The sequence below is a fragment of the Ailuropoda melanoleuca genome, chromosome 5 (genome assembly GCF_002007445.2).
Source record: "Ailuropoda melanoleuca isolate Jingjing chromosome 5, ASM200744v2, whole genome shotgun sequence".
In the NCBI taxonomy this organism is placed as follows: Eukaryota; Metazoa; Chordata; class Mammalia; order Carnivora; family Ursidae; genus Ailuropoda; species Ailuropoda melanoleuca.
Window position 1 is genome coordinate 124,862,610 of NC_048222.1, and position 16,746 is coordinate 124,879,355.

Below are 16,746 nucleotides of genomic sequence, written 5' to 3' on the forward strand. Positions count from 1 at the left end.
AACGCCGGGATCACGCCCTGAGCCGAAGGCAGACGCTTAATTGCCTGTGCCACCCAGGCGCCCCATGCTTATATCCATTTTCTTATTTAATTTTCCTAACAACCTGTGATGTAGGTACTATATATATTTTTAAAGATTTTATTTATTTATTAGAGAAAGAGAGGCAGACAGAGATAGTGAGAGAGAGAGAGCACAAGCGGGGAGAAGAGGGAGAAGCAGGCTCTCTGCTCAGCAGGGAGCCTGATGCATGGCTCCATCCCAGGACCCTGGGATCTTGACCTGAGCCAAAGGCAGACGATTAACTGACAGAGCCACCCAGGCACCCCTAGGCACTATATTGTTAGGCTCAGTTTTCAGATGAGAAACTAAGGCTCACAGGGGTTAAGAAAAATTTCTAAGGTCAAACAGCTAATGTGTGGGAAATCTGGGATTCAAAACCAGTAACTCCAAAACCTGAGATCTTAAACATTATGCTTTGTGTTGATGGTAAAAGAAATAATATAAGAGGGAGCATGTGAAACAATTTGGAAAAAAGCTGTTCTGTAAAAACAAACTATTATTAGTAGTATTAAAACTGGATTTTCTATCTTGAGGTTCATTTTCCACCAGAAATATCAACAAGAAACTGTTTGAGTTTTTTTGAGATTGTCCTGTGTGTGCAAAGAAGATGGAGACAATAAGACAGGGAAGACCTTAATATTTTTAGAAAAATATTTTGTATTTAGTATGTAGGATGCTAAATGAATGAGAATTCTAGAGTGTGGAATGACCCACCCTAATCAAAGATTGAGATATAGTCATTATAATCATATATAAGATATACAGGTAGTCACAACCAACATTGACCAAGTATGGGAAGGGATATTACAAAATGTACTATATTGAAGATCATAAGTTAAAGAGAAAGTCATTGGTCGTTAGTGACTAAGTAAGTGGTAATATTAAATTGTCTTCTGTATCTCATGTAGCCTTCTTAGACTTATTAAAGGGAGACCCTTAAAACAGAAAAAATAATATGGTTTTATTTGTTCAGGACCAAAAATAGTTGTTCTTACCTTTTTTAAAAAATTCATAAGCCCCTTTGCAAATCTAATAAAGTCTATATACTCTCTCCATAGGAAAATACATAAAATCCATATCCTCACACAATTTATCATACAGTTTTATGCTGTGCCCTGAAGCCTATTCATAGGCCTAGGCTAAGATCTTTGATTTGGAAGAACTCTTCTTGACTTGGGGATAATTCCAGTGTTAGGATTAAATCCTAGTGAATAGCTTTTGCCAAATGCTTTCGAAGAGCTGTGATATTAGTGTCTTGATTATGCACACTGCTGCTGTTTCAGAATCTGAGGTTTCTCATGAGAGACAAACATAAGTCTTATTTATTCTATTCTTGTTCACAGTTTTGTATAGATAATCCTTTTTCCAAATTCTGGTGAGCGATTCTAAGATGGGCAAGATATCTTTTGAAATATGTTGGGGTAGCTGTTTTTTGTTTGCTTGTTTGTTTTGTTTTGATTAGGATATATTTCTTCCTTAAGTCACAAAATTACAGTAGGTCATGCCGTAGTTCAAGCAGCTTTTGGGCCCTGATTTTAGTGTAACAAGCAAACCCTCTGACAGGGTGTGACAGTTCCTAGAAATGTAATACAGACTTAGGTAATCAGCCAGTCATGTTGGCCATTTTAACTTTGCATTAATGCTCCGGGCACATCTTCCAAGTCGTGTGGTGGAATATTCTTTGAGCGTTTATTCTCATAATAGTCTTATGTAACTAAATTCTTTCTATCCATTTTCCTGTTCCATTTTAAGTAAGAAAATGAACACACAAGCTCTGTGGCACCCAGGTATAGATTGGAGCTATTTGGGGTCCTTTTTTCAACTTTAGGCCAATTGATCCTTTTTAGTCATCTTTGGCTTTGTCTTTTGTGGCCACATGAAAATGATATATAAATAAAGTTTTACTCACAAAAACCTGAGAGGTAGCTCTGAAACATGCCTGTATTGTGCTAGGCTAGATGAGGAAGTCTGTTTTGTTCCTCTTCTTTTTTCATAATGACACTAATATTTTCTTCCATTTATGGATTTATTCTGATGCAGGGATAAAGCTGAGATTTGTTTGGTGAGAGGAATGTTTGGATCCCTAAAAAATAAAGCTAACTTATTTTAAGTAATTGTTTAAGTCAGCTCAGGCATAAGTTACCATATGGGCAGAGAGGTCTAGGCAGATCCAATGGCACTTTCCTCAGCACAGGCAACAACTCTTTTTAGATGGATAGGGCTGGGTTTGAGAATGAGAAGTAGAGAGTGCAGTGGTTTATACTAACAAAGATTTATCTCTTTGTCTGAAACTACTATTCATATGTAAAATAAAAAACAAAACAAAAAACCCCCAGTAAATTCAAAGTGAAAAATGGAATACTTTTTGGAAAGTGAAGAAATAACAACTAGTTTGAATCATCATCTGTGTAGGTGTTATGGAAACTTTTCTACCTGTCCCTGCCAGTGAACATGGAATCTGACAGCAGTGCCCTGTTATTCTACTCCCAGCCCACTCTTGAGAAGATACTGCCAAAGATATGGGTCAGGTCTTTGGAAAAAGACACATGGGTACACATGTATTGCAGGTAACTTAATAATAACATCTTAGGAAGAGAATATAAAAAAAATGTAATGAAGAGGAGACTGTATTGACATTCTGAATCAAATAAATCAGTTCTTGGCTGGAGACATTGAACATACTTTCCAGTATGGCCCAACCCAAGATGTATTACCAAATCCACAGATGTGAAAGGTCACTGTGGTCACCCACTAGGACAAACATAGATCCTCTGCACATACAGTTCTGATTAGTCAGGGTTTCAGGGCAGGGCACCAGTCATTTTTACTTGATGATGATAGTTTTACTCTATGGAGGATGCTGTAGCTGCTAGATGGAGAAACAGTGGAGAGAATTAAAGGAAGAGGCCCAATCTCTGAATGAAATTTCTTTCAGAAATTCTTTATTAGTGTAGTTTGCACAGAGTGCATTAACTGTCTCTTTCTGGAAATTATGCAAGTGCTATGTTGAAGGGCAATTTACCCTGTGGTGAAGGGTAATGAAGGAAATATATTTTCCTAAGTTGGAACTCATCCAATTTGGTGCCATCTTCTCTCAACCTCTTTGTGCCTTAAAATGGACAAGTGCCTTCCAATAAAAGCCTCTGCTCCAGCAGGTGGGAATTTTCAGGGTGTCTCTCAACAGGCCACACTCATTCTCATCTACAGCAAACCTTTTTGAGTTAATTTATTGCCTTTCCAATTTGAGCTCTGCAAAAGAGAACTGGGATTTGAAACTAAGCCTGTCTGACTTTGGCAGACTAAATAAATAAAATCTACAAGTCAGAAAGACTTGAGTTAGAGACTCTGTCCTGTCACTAGCTAGTTGTATCAGTTTGATCAAGTTATTAACTCTTCTAAAGCTGTTCTTTTTTCTTTAAATTTGTTTGTGATAATAGCTTGAAAGCTTGCAGCTGGAATAAAATGAGATCAGAAACATGAAGTACTTGCCATGTGCCTGGCATATAATAGGCAATAATTAGTAGTTAATATTGCTGCTTACAGAAGATCTTGTAAATATACTTATTCTTGAAGGTTGTGTTTGTTTTTTTGTTTTTTGTTTTTTTGTTTTTTTTTGCTTCCCTGCCCATACCATATAATGAAATCTTTAAACTCAGAGAGCAATATTTTCTGTTTTTTTAAATCTTAATATTGAATGGTTAGTATATATAAAGCAATGTCAAACTAAGCATTATGAAGATAGGAAAAAAAAAGAACAAAGGGTGGGATGTTAAGAAAAGTGTGTCTTTTTTTTTTTTTTTGTCAGAGAGAATGAGAGCATGCACACAAGCAGGGGGATCAGCAGGCAAAGGGAGAAGCAGCCTCCCCACTGAGCAAGGAACCCAGTGGGGACCTCGATCCCAAAACCCTGGGATCATGACCTGAGCCGAAAGTAGACGCTTAACCACCTGAGCCACCTGTGCGTCCTGAAAAGTATGTCATCTTATCTCCAAACTTCAGATTGAGTGAAATTTAGGATTTTGGAAAAAAATTTAAATATTGAGAATAAAGTTTTGAGAGATATCCAATGTTATATTTATGGATGAAAGTTTTAAGATTTGCTGTACACCACAAATTCCTTTGGAAGGCAAGGTTGTTGTTGATGGCTTATATTCTTTGCTTAGATTTGTTTTCAGTCTGAAACTTCATAGGGGACATTTAATAACATATCCTGTGAAAGAAGCCTTGCCACTGGGCATTCTGTCTAAATGGATGCGTTCCATACTTAGTGGGGATTCTTAGGTGACTTATTGTTTTGTCAGTGTTATCTATTGTTTTCTGTAGTCGTATTGGCTTATATTTGGTTACTAATCCTATCACATAGCAGTAGCGAGACTTTGAGTAAGTTACTTAACCTCCCTTATCCTCGGTTGCTTTTTTCTCCAGTTATAAACTGAAAATAACAGTACTTACTTTGCCCTTTTGCTGTGAAGATTGAATGAAATTAAAGAGGACGTGAAGCAGAGAAAGTAAAAAATACATAGATCATGAAATATTAAATAGGTAAAGGTTCTTACACCTCTAGAATATAAGCAAAATATAGAGTACTACATGCACCTGGCTATTGGTTGCATATTAATATAAATCTTAATTCTTATCAATTTCAGTTTATAAGATACTATTTTAGAAATTGTGATATTTAAAACAGCTTTTCACATGTAAAAGTTGAGTAGGATTATAAACTTTTTGAAAATTTTTAGGAAAATTGTGTAGAGTTAAAGGAGGCTGTGTGTCCTAATAATAGTTAAGGAGTCAGGAGACTATTCAGGAGATTAAGCAGGAGACTGTCTTCTGCTTTTCTGAGCTATTTAATTTTTATGCTTAAATTGGGTTAAACTAAAAAAAATGTGATTCACTACAGATGACAGACTGAGCCAAAAATGATGCATTTTTACTCTCTAATTGATGCATTATTTTAACTCAGTCTTTAATTCTTCTGGAATCCAAATATTATAAATTCAGGATAAATATATTTTAAATCCTTGGAAACAATTTTATGCACATGTTTTTTCTTTCATATGTGCAGTTGGGACTTTACAGTCCTTATTTCCAGCACTTGTTTTCGACATTTCTGTGGTTTTGTATTGCACTCTACCAGATCTGTGGACCGAGAAGAATTAGTAATAATGACTATGGTAGAAGAGCCAAAAGGAGAACATTTAGCTTGGGAATTTGTGAAATGTTCTTTATCTGAATGTGTGCCTTCGGCTGGCATATAACAAGCATTGTCAGGAGTCGATGTTGATGCATGATTTTTGGTGCCATGCTCTGTTAAGCAGGATGGAATAAAAGAAGTAAAAATAGAATAAAAATTTCTATTTGTTTAGGGACAGGGCAGGACTGCGTAGTGTGTGTGTGTGTGTGTGTGTGTGTGTGTGTGTGTACTTCAAAGGCCTCTGGGCAGGCTTGTAATATTGGTGGGTGGAACTGAGTTTCAAGTTTGGTAGTGATAACTTGGTATCTCCTCAAACACTGAAAAAATGGGAGCTGGCAGATTCCAGTTTTTTTTTGTTGTTGTTATTTTAACTATTAGCAATCATTTGCCATGAAGCGAAAATTTTTCTGAAAAAAGAATTTGATGTTTTAGTATCTTCTAGGTCTCCTTTTGTGCAATGTGATGAAAGTTTTGATCAGTTTGATTTACCACTTGATTTTAAATAATGCAAAAAGATTTTGAATCAAGTTGAACTAAGGTGAAATCAAGATAAATTTATTGAAGGTCTCTCAGAGAGTTGGGAGATTTTTGAGATCCGGTAGAACAGTTGTCTTATTTTGCAGCTGAGAAAACCAAAAATCAAAAAGATTGAGAGAATTGCTCTAAAATACTGAGCTAGTTAATGACAAAAATTCATCTTTTAATAAAGAAAAAATACTCTATGACAAAAATTCGATACATTATTGTGGGAAAGAAAGAGTATCTAGACTTACAGGGTCTGTGCTACCTTGAAAATATATATATTTATTACTTTGTTTTCTTTACTTCTTTTATTGCTTTTGTAATTGTCATTGGAGTCCTACTTCAGGTAAGCATCCTAAACTGCCTCAAACACAGAGGAGAAACATGTATACAAGGGGTAAGAGATTTAGGACAAGAATGAAGTGAAGTGAGGAAGTATAAGGTGTGGGTGTCACTGATAAAGTGATTTAGTTTCTGATAACATTTTGTTGCTAACAAAGCTTATGTGCTGATAATTCTTTTTATTTGTGAAGAAGTTGGGGCACATCCTTACATATCTAAAGACAATTTTCATTCAGTAATTCATGCCAATATTTTAAATCTCTTTGATGCCATTTTCAACAGCACACTTAGAAATTTAAAACCAAATCTGTTTTTCTTTTCTTTTACCTGTAGATGGTGGTATTCTGTTATAGAGAGAGGTATCTTTTTTCTGTATGATCAATAATTATAATTGCCAGGCAAAACATCAAGAAAGCGGTTTAAACAAAAAGAGATGTTTCGCTTAAGTAGTCATCTCCCCTGTATAATGGCATTGTGCTGAAATAGAAGAAAAAGTTGATAAAGAGTGGTGATATGTTCAATAAGAAGACTACAAATAGCACTACTGAATTTCTGCCTCTCCTCTCATATATTACCTGACCTCTCACTCCAGAGCCTAACATACACCTCAGTTCATAGACTTTTAACCCTGGGCAGGAAACTGTTACTTTGTTCTGAGAGTAGGTATAGAACTATCAGGTGACTCCACTTTAAGAAGTGTGGTGGCCAGAGAAGAATTATGACTTCCTTTACTTTGTGGCCCTGGTGAGAACTCAGGAGGTAAACCTAAAAAATGAATGCCAGATGGCCATAGAAAAGATGTACTTGGGGTCCACGGCTATCTAGAAACTATAGAAGGAATGCCTTTGAAGTTGATCATCTACAAGCTGGACTCTGTATAGCCAAGGTCTCTACCCCCATGGGGGCGGTAAAATTTGTTCTTCCATAGTTGTCACTAGACTAATCTCTGTATTGAAAATGCGCTGACTCAGTCGAGGCAGAATGGCACCCAGAAGAACACTTGCTGTTGTATTCACTCAACTATGTCTGGGTACAGTCTTCATCCATCAGTGAAGTGAAGAATTCTGGAGGGCAGGAAAGACCTGCTGAGACTGAGGGCCAGGTCTGCATCTGTGCAAGCCAAGGAAAACCTGGCAGAGCCCCACATATGAGGGATTAACACTGGCCCTGAAGGACGGGGCTCTTGGGGCTGAAAATGGTATAAACCTTAGCCAAAAAGCAAATGGGTTGGAGTGAAATAGTTTGATATGAAAATTTAATTGAACAAATGTATGTGTGTATATATGTATATATTAAGCTACTGTCATTATATTCTGGGGTATTAGTAATGTAGGGAGAGACAATGTGATTAAGAGCACAGGCTGTGCTATCAGATTGACTGATGACATCTCAACTCCACCACGTATGGTCGAACTGTCAGTATGGCCTTGAGTTTGTAGGTTTGAATCCCAGCTCTGTAACATTACTAAACTTGTAACTTGGGTAAGTTACTGAGTTTCTCATCTGTATGTGCAAAACACATCATGGAAAGTACTTAGAATTGTGCTTATACATAGTAAGCACTCATAATTCACATAATATACCTATTTTGGGGAACTTTGAGCCAGATATTACTCTAAGTATATTAAATATATTACCAATAAATGTGTACTATTATCATCATAGTTATTTTTTGGGTGCCCAGTGATTATATTTTGAAATGCTTATTATCTTTAAGTACTTCTCTATTTCCCTACTTTTTTTCTTTTTATTTCTAATTCATTTTCAGCCTATGATTTCTGCTATGGTTATTTATAGTAGTAAAGGAGTTGGAATAACTTAAGTATCCAGACATTATATATTGGTATTGGGGTTTAATATTTCAAAGATGGTATAGTTTGGGTAAGAAAAATTGAGGATTGCTATATACTAAGCACTGCAAGGTAAGTGCATTTATCATCCCATTTAGAAAATGAAGTCTTTAGAGAACCTAAAAAAGTTAATAACTCATTACAAAGCTGAAACTCCTGATGGAGCTAGCATTGTATCCAAATAGACTGGTTCCAGAGAAAATGTTTGTGTATGGTCATGGGACATATAAAGCTAAAAGAAAAAAGTGCAAGTCATTGAAGATGAAAAGATCAGTGAAGTGTGAAGATAGGGCATGATGAGGTGTTCACGTGGATGTTGATGTCACTCCCGACTGATGGTAGATTTAGGGAAAGGGAAACAGAAGACAGAGGTTAAAGTTTTGATACCTTGATACCTACATGGGATGAACCAAGAGGTTGGTGAGTGATAATAACAATGATAAATGGAGGGTGATATACTACTACACTATCGAAATATCAAGCTATTATTTATGGAATCCTTATTATGTGCTTGGCTTTGTATGGAACTTTTGAAAAGCATTGTCTCAGGATGACAATTCTTTGAGGAAGATACTGTTATTATTCCCATTTTCTGGATAAGCTAGCTCAGTTTTACAAAAATTGAGTGAATTGCCCAAGTGTCCTGTTTCAAGCCATCTAGGATATCTCTGTGAAATGATTTTCAAAGAAGCTACCCATTTGTCCATTCCATTTGTCTGCCCATTTGCTAGGTATTAAGCTCTAGCAATATTTGCTGGGTATTAAGCTCTAGGGGTGGAAAAGTACTTTAAATCTTGGTCCCTGCCCTTGAGTCTGATGGGAAATAAGGATATGGGGACAATTAGTAAAAGCTATAGTAGAAGTGTGATTTAATTGTTTTTAAAATAAGGGTGTTGTGTTGCACAGTCTTTAATATTTCTTCCAATTCCACCTATGTTATTGTAGAATCAACAAGAAGTAATCAGTAAAAAACATAAGTATACACAGCTTGGTAATATAAAACTTGAACCTACTTAACTGTTGTTAGCATAAGACTATCCATTTTCTCAATGCTATGCAGTCTGGCAAATTTGGCAGCCAGGGAACTCAGCATGAGGCAGCTGGGCATGATTTTGGATGGGAGACTCAAATTCAATGTTGGTGAAGTGTTTACAGTTTGCATGTGCATTGCAGGTATGTGACATCACTTCCTATGACTGATGCAAATGCTGGGAACAGTGGCAGGAGTGATAGCCTGCCTTTAACCCTTTCCAAACAAGCCATCTTGTGGGCAGATGTTGACCACACCTTTTTGCTCATCTTTCTAGGAGATCCTGGAGATGAGCCAGTTTTCACTGACTTGGGCCTTGGTATTAGAATGAATAGCTGCTAGTCCATAGTCTCTCATGCTTCATTCCCCCTTCTGATTACCCCCCCTTTCTTTCAAGAAACAAACTGAGGGCTTCAGAGGGGAGGGGGGTGGGGGAATGGGATAGGCTGGTGATGGGTACTAAGGAGGGCACGTATCATGGTGCACTGGGTGTTATACCACAACTAATGAATCATCGAACTTCACATCAAAAACCAGGGATGTACTGTATGGTGACTAACATACTATAATAAAAAAAATATTAAAAAAAAAAAGAATGCACAGCTGCTGAACGTCTTCAGGAAATGGGGGTAGGAAACCAAGTGATTTCTTTTAATGCCTCAGGTGATGAAAATGAAGGGAAAATCAGCATTATTGTCTTGCTTAGGCTATAATTAGAACCAATTGTTGAGATTATATGATGATTTGAAATTTTTGAGGGACGGGTAGTGGAAATAGTCTTCCTCTGGAGGAGGAAGCCCTGTTAAAGAAACAGTTTCCCAAACTACTAGTGTAAACAAAATTGCAGAGAGAAATATTAAAACTATTTAAAGGAACAACATGTTTTCATTTTCTCCTTGCAAATAGTCCCCTCGTTTATCCACTCAGGCTTTCTATTGACATAAGGGAAGCAAACAGAATAAGAAGTTATGGTAATGTAAAATTACCTCTACGCAGTTATTAAACAGATTATGCTTTTGGTGTTTGCATGTTCCTCAGTGTTAAATCAGGCATTCGATACAATGCCTAAGCAATTTAGAATCATGACAAAAAGGTTGCTAGGAATTGGCTAAGGATTTTTCATATTGCCTGTATATATACTTTTCCATAACATATGTACATGTACATGTAAGTGTAAACTAAAATATAAATGTAAGTTTTATATGAATAAAAGTAATAATAATTTATTTTCAGGTAGCCTGTATTTTAGGCTTTCCAATAATTTGTAACTTTCCCTCTCTTTAGTTCATATTATAGAGGATTTATTAGGCTGATACTTTTTATTCTAGACATTTATAATGTTTCAGGTAGTGTTGTGGCTGTTACTTTTACACACAACTCTAAGGTAGGTGGGTAAGAGGGTCATTACTTGTGGGTTATCACTGGAGAAGCTTGAGCCTGGTTCTGAGGACTCAGTTTATTATTAATCATTATTTCTGGAATCATAAGGGCTACTTTGAACAATTGGAGGAAAATGGTGTTTGAAAATAGACTCTGTTGAAGAAAATGAATAGCCATATTGCAGCTTGATTTTTCTTCTTCCCATATCAGAATTGATAGTCTGTGTAGGTGTCTATTTGGATCACATTATCTATGAACTGCCTTTGACGAAATTGCTAGCTCTCTTGCAGCTGCAAGTGCTGATTATTTTGCTTGGATTTGTAGCACTGTGATGTTGTCTGGCATGCGTGATTTTGTAAAAGATTTAGACATAGCCTGCAATTTTTTTTTCAATTCTTAGACAGTTCTGATTGAGTAGGTCTGATTAACATCAGTTCAGAAGTTTGAAGCCAAACCTTCACAACCCTGCTTTTGAAAGGTGTTGAGATTTTTGGGAGGGGAGATTACTTTTAAGGAAACTAAGCTTCCTTATGTTTCAAATTTGAAGATGAAATGAGATTGTGTCTGTTAATTTGCAGAGCTTTACATACTATAGAGACAAGATAGCAGAAAGCAGGATATAATTTTTTTTAAAGCAATTTCATTTCACAGTATTAAACTGTAGTCTAACAGCAGTGGTAGAAAATTTAGATGACAACTTCATTTTTCTAGTTCAACTTACCCATTTCTCCTGTTCGTATGATACAGGCCATAGGAGTTAGTTTTGGAAAAATGCAAGAGAAACCTTAAAGGAGATCTCTCTATTAATATATTAGGAAGATATCCACTTCTAAGATGTTTTTCTGTGACAGTTTGTGTTTATGAGCAGAGTCTGTGACACTAACATTGGATCTCCTTCCATCATGGCTGTGATATGGCATGTCTGAATATACAACTGAAATTAGAATGACTGGTGAGTCTACCTTGGAAAACTCAGAAGCCAACTGGAGATCCTGCTACAGCCAAACTCAGGCAGGTTACCTTTTTAAATCAAAACCGGGTTGCCTTTTTTAAATCAGAAAATTAACATGACATGTACTGGCTCTGCTGAGGAGCTTTGGCCCCCTCTTACTGGTGATTCATAATCATGCGTCAGGGAGGGACAGAGCAAAGGTGATTGTTACTGGCTGTATGGCACATTTTTTCATTGTCTTTTTAATATTTTGGAAATAACTTTTCTTTAGAGTGATGAAATTAAAAATACCCCAGATGTACAATTTATTGATCATTTTTTATAACTTTTTATTTTGAGATTCACATGCAGTTATGAGAAATAACAAAGAGAGATCCATATACCCTTCACCCAGTTTCCCCCACTGATAACATCTTGTTTAACTGTAATATAATACCATAACCAGGAAATTGACATTGATCTAATCCATCAGCCTTATTTAGATTCCTCAGTCTTAAATGGATTCATTTGTATGTATGTCTATGTATGTGTATTTAATTTTATTCAGTTTTTTTACAAGTGCAGATTTGGGTGATCACCATCACACTCAAGATACAGAATGATCTATGATAAATATCCTTAGTGCTAGCTATTAATTTTTAATGGGGGATGTTCTCAAAAGATTTATTCGCCAATTTGAATAACTTCTCCGAGGCTATATTGTATCTAACATAGTTCTGGAAGACACTAAATGACTAAGGAGACAGAAGAAGTTAATCACACTAATTCCAAGGAATAAACTGAAATTGTGGGAGCTGGTCTCGCTGTGGAGTTCTCTGGGAATACAAACAATGAATTACCGTGCTGCTTTAGAAAGGGGAAATTGCTGAGCAGTGAGTGGAGAAAGATCTTAATGGTATCTGGAACAAAAAATAAGGCAGGGCTTTAAGGACACAGGTTAGTAGGTCTTTTGCACAGTGTTAACAAAAGGAAGTTAAAAATTACAGGCTCAGATTCTTTTGTGTATAAAAGGAGAAAAGCAAAGTCAGCAAGAATAAAAAAATCATTACTGGTCTGCACTCTGTGAAAAGAGCTTTCTCCCCCTGGGAAAACAATAAAAAATTATTTGCCCCTGTATCAAATTCAGGACCACTTACCAAAATGGCTAGCTTGGCAGAGGCTGCTGCTTAGCTTAGAGCTCAATGGTGCGAGTCACTTGTAGCTCAGCATGCACTTTCCTCATCGACAATAGACATTTGTGTTCAAACATTTGAAAATGAACTTACACAAACAAGTGCAATTTATACAGTTTCTTAAAACCATAAAACATTAACACTTTTAAACTAATGGGCTTTGGGTTATACTCAAAGCTTTGTGTTCTTTGCTGCTACCCTTTATATCTAGGGTAATGAAGACCATCTATAAAGTGAAATTGTTAATAGCAGAAAATTGTGAGAATTCAATCATAAAACTGCATACTGGATATTTTTTCCTTTTTTTGTCCCTTTGGAATTAAAGATATTCCTTTTGTTTGGAATTGAATGGTGGTTTAGTTATAATGTAAATTATGACATACTACTAATTAAACTACTTTTAGAGTTACTACCTCATTGATCAACTGTACTGAGATTTACCTTTTAAGACCTGGAATTTACTGCTAGATCTAAATGGTAAAGGTCTAGGAAATGGACGAGCTTGAAATATACCACATAGGATGTTTTTTTCTTAGAAAATGCTAGAACAAATCACGGGAACTTGAGATTGAAGGCCTTGAAGGTTTTGCTTCTGTTGTGTTAGCCTTACCTCATTTCTTATGCTTGCCTCACCCCTCTACCACAAGTCCTTATAGCCTCTACCTGTAGGCTCACTCATTCCCACTGTCCTAGGCAGGCAGTTTATCGAGGATAATAGTACCTTCTAAGAATCTGGAGGGGAATTGAGTTTTTATATAATTATAGACATTAAGTCTGCAGCAGCTTTGTGGATGTTGAGCTCCTAAGAATCTCCTCAGGCTAGAACTTGGTTCTGAGGGGTGAACCCTGGGTTTTGTGTTACTCCTTAGCTTAATTCATCCTTCCTTTAAATCACATTGGCCTAGTTATAGGGACTGGTCTTCCTCTTGGTCTCTGCTTCTGAGAATATTGTTTAGACTTTCCATTCAGAGGATTCAGGAGCTCCATGTCCTTATTTTGCCTGTTTTGGTTCCTCTCATTTGGGATTGGAGTCTTGTTCTGCATATCATCGGGGGGGGGGTTGCTTTGGCAATTTCCCCCTTAAATCCAGTATCTATAGTAATACTGTCTAGTTCTCTATCTTTGTTTTAAAATGTTTTGGTGTAAAGAAACTGCCCCCCCTTTTAAATTAAATTTTTAATTCCGGTATAGTTAACATACAGTGCTATATTAGTTTCAGGTGTGCATCTTTTTTTTTTTTTTTGAGAAAAGTCCAGATTCTTTTCTAGGAATAATAATGAATATGTGGAATATATGTGTGTGTGTGTGTGTGTGTGTGTGTGTGTACGCACGCGTATGGTGTGCAATAGAAGAGTGCATATATCTATATATAGTTTTTACTAAATATATATAGTTTTTATTTAAAACATATATAGGTTTTATTAAAATTTCAAAACATAAATAATTCTTTGAATTCTATGTATGAATCTCACAGAAGTCTGTGAAACTCAAGTCAGTAATTCCTCAGTTTATTCCATTAATCTTCAGATGAAAAATTCAAGTTCTTAGGAGGTCATAATTGAGTCTTTCTTGATGGCTTGCCTACGTTTATGATGTTACCAGTAAGCCTTTACTCAGAATGCTGGATGACAGGTCAGTTGACTATTAAAAGAAGCAAAAGTCTGTAAACTTCACTTTCAGTACTAATAATCAATAATGACTTCACTTACTTGATCATCCTTTCTTTCTTGCATCTTTGGTTTTAGCTTTTGACTTTTTCCTATACCTATTCTGTTTGCATTGATGGACTGATATTTATGTGACCTCTTTGTTGTGGTCTTTCCAGTCATTCCTATTTCCAGCAAAACTTTCCTCCTTACCAAAATCACTGTGGGCTAACAGTTGACCTCAAATAGTGGCAGTGGCTTATCTAATAATATATAAAACCAGATCTTAATTATTTAAAAATGCACTTTGTTGGATAATATGACTTTTATCTGTATTAGCATGGGCTGTCATAACAAAATAGCACAGATTAGGTGGCTTATACAACAGAAACTTAGTTTCTCACAGTTCTGGAGGCTGGAAGTCCAAGATCAGAGTGCCAGTATAGTTGAATTCTGGTGAGGATTCTGTTTCTGGCTTGCAGAAAGGCTTGCAGCTCTGCCTTCTTGCTGTGTCCTCACATGGCAGAAAGAGAGAGGCAGGAAGTTCTCTGATGTCTCTTCTTATAAGGGCACTAATCATATGACGAGGACCCCACCCTCATTACCTCACCTAAATCAGATTATCTCCCAAAGGTCTCAACTCCTAATACTATCACACTGGGGTTAGAGCTCCAACATATGAATTTTAGGGGGACACAGTACAGTCCATAGCAGCATCTCTGAGAGAGGAATATAGTGAAAGGCATATAGTGACCAGCTGTTCAAGGAAGACTGGTCTTCTAGCTATGGCTCGTGTGCTTAGGCATGTAGGGAAGAAAAGGAGCAGGTAAAAATCACAGATGGGTGGGGAACAACCAAGAAATAAAACAGGATTTCTAGGGGTAGAATTTTATTGAACACTCATATCTGTTTGAGGAATAATCTTTATCAGAATCCAAAGCAGACAGATTGGGGACCCAACTAGGGAAAGGCTCTGTTACTCTAGAGGTGAAAAATGTTATTTTAGTAAGTTGCTCAGTTTTGGATTTAGGATGAAAGGTAGGAGAGCAGTTCTAAGCATTGGCCTTGAGTGCTACTGAACTAACAAAGAGTGGTGAAGACAAGTGATACTTGAAAGGGTTTAATATTTTAAACTTAGAACAATCTACCAAGGTGAAATTTGCTTATAATTTTTCCTAGCATTATATACTTAGTGCCTTAGAATTATCTCCTGGATAGCCTTATATATGAATTTGCTTAGACTGCCCTTTTGTGAGTCTTAGACCTCACTGGATAGCAGGGAGAGTTCATGCTCCTGAAAAGTTTGAGTTTGATTTGAGATGCAATCATCATGATGACTTTTTGCTTGTTATCACGAAGTTGTTGACAGAAAGAGATCTCAAGAAAGTGGCAGACTAGAAAGCACACTGGGATGATCCAAAGTAAGGTGTTCCCTTGCATCTTAGAAGAATGGTTTTAAATTATGATAACGATTTTAGCATTTTCTTTTATGGAGATATTTTCTGTAAGATTGAAAAGGCACCAGCCTAAGAAATGCAAATCCAGGGTTTTGGCTGGCAGACTTTCTTCCAAGTCTCCAACACTGGGGAGGGAGTGGTTCAGAGTATGAACCCAGTGTCAGACAGTTAAGAATGAATTTGGCCCTGCCATTTATGAGCTATTGTGACCTTGGGTAAGTTACATGAACTTTTTTAGTTAAGCTTCGGTTTCCTAACAGTGCTTGTGAGGATTGGTTGACAAAATGTAAAGAAAGAGGTGAGTATAGGACTTGGCACATTTAAGCTTTACAAATAATACCTGTTATCACACTGATAATTCATCAGTGTCATTATTGACCATCAAGGTTGGAAAGAGTTTAAAAATCACTGTCAGGCCTGGTTTTATTCTGCAAACTGTATTGCTGACTTGCAATAACTAACTTCCCCTTTCCTCATACTAATGGTTAGTCATGATCCTCGATTCTACTTTCTCAAAAGGCCAGGGAACAAAAGTAGATACGTACATTTTCCCCATCTTTTTCTACAATAAAGATTCCTGTAAGATTAAAAAAACACCTAAAGTGGAATTCAGATGAGAAACAGCAGCATACATTCACCTTTTGGGGGAACTATCAATTAATTTTGGTTGCGTATGTTTTAATTAGACCTGGACATTACAGGGCTTGTTTTTGGTTACAATACTAAATTGATTCAAGATGGAGTGAATTCATTAGGTTTTATTTTATTCAGCCCATTATCCCTTTTTTTTTTTTTAGATTATTTATTTATTTATTTATTTGACAAAGAGACAGCCAGCGAGAGAGGGAACACAGGCAGGGGGAGTGGGAGAGGAAGAAGCAGGCTCGCAGCAGAGGAGCCTGTTGTGGGGCTCGATCCCAGGACTCTGGGACCACGCTGAGCCAAGGGCAGATGCTTAACGACTGAGCCACCCAGGCGCCCCAGCCCATTATCTAAGCAGAGTTCAGTTATTTGATTTGTGTCTTGAATCAGGAGTTTTAGGCATAAATTTAGAAATATTTCTATATATTGCTGTATTAAGGAATTTATGTCTGATGGTATAATATCCTACTGAGAAAGAATTAAAATCCAAGAACTTGAA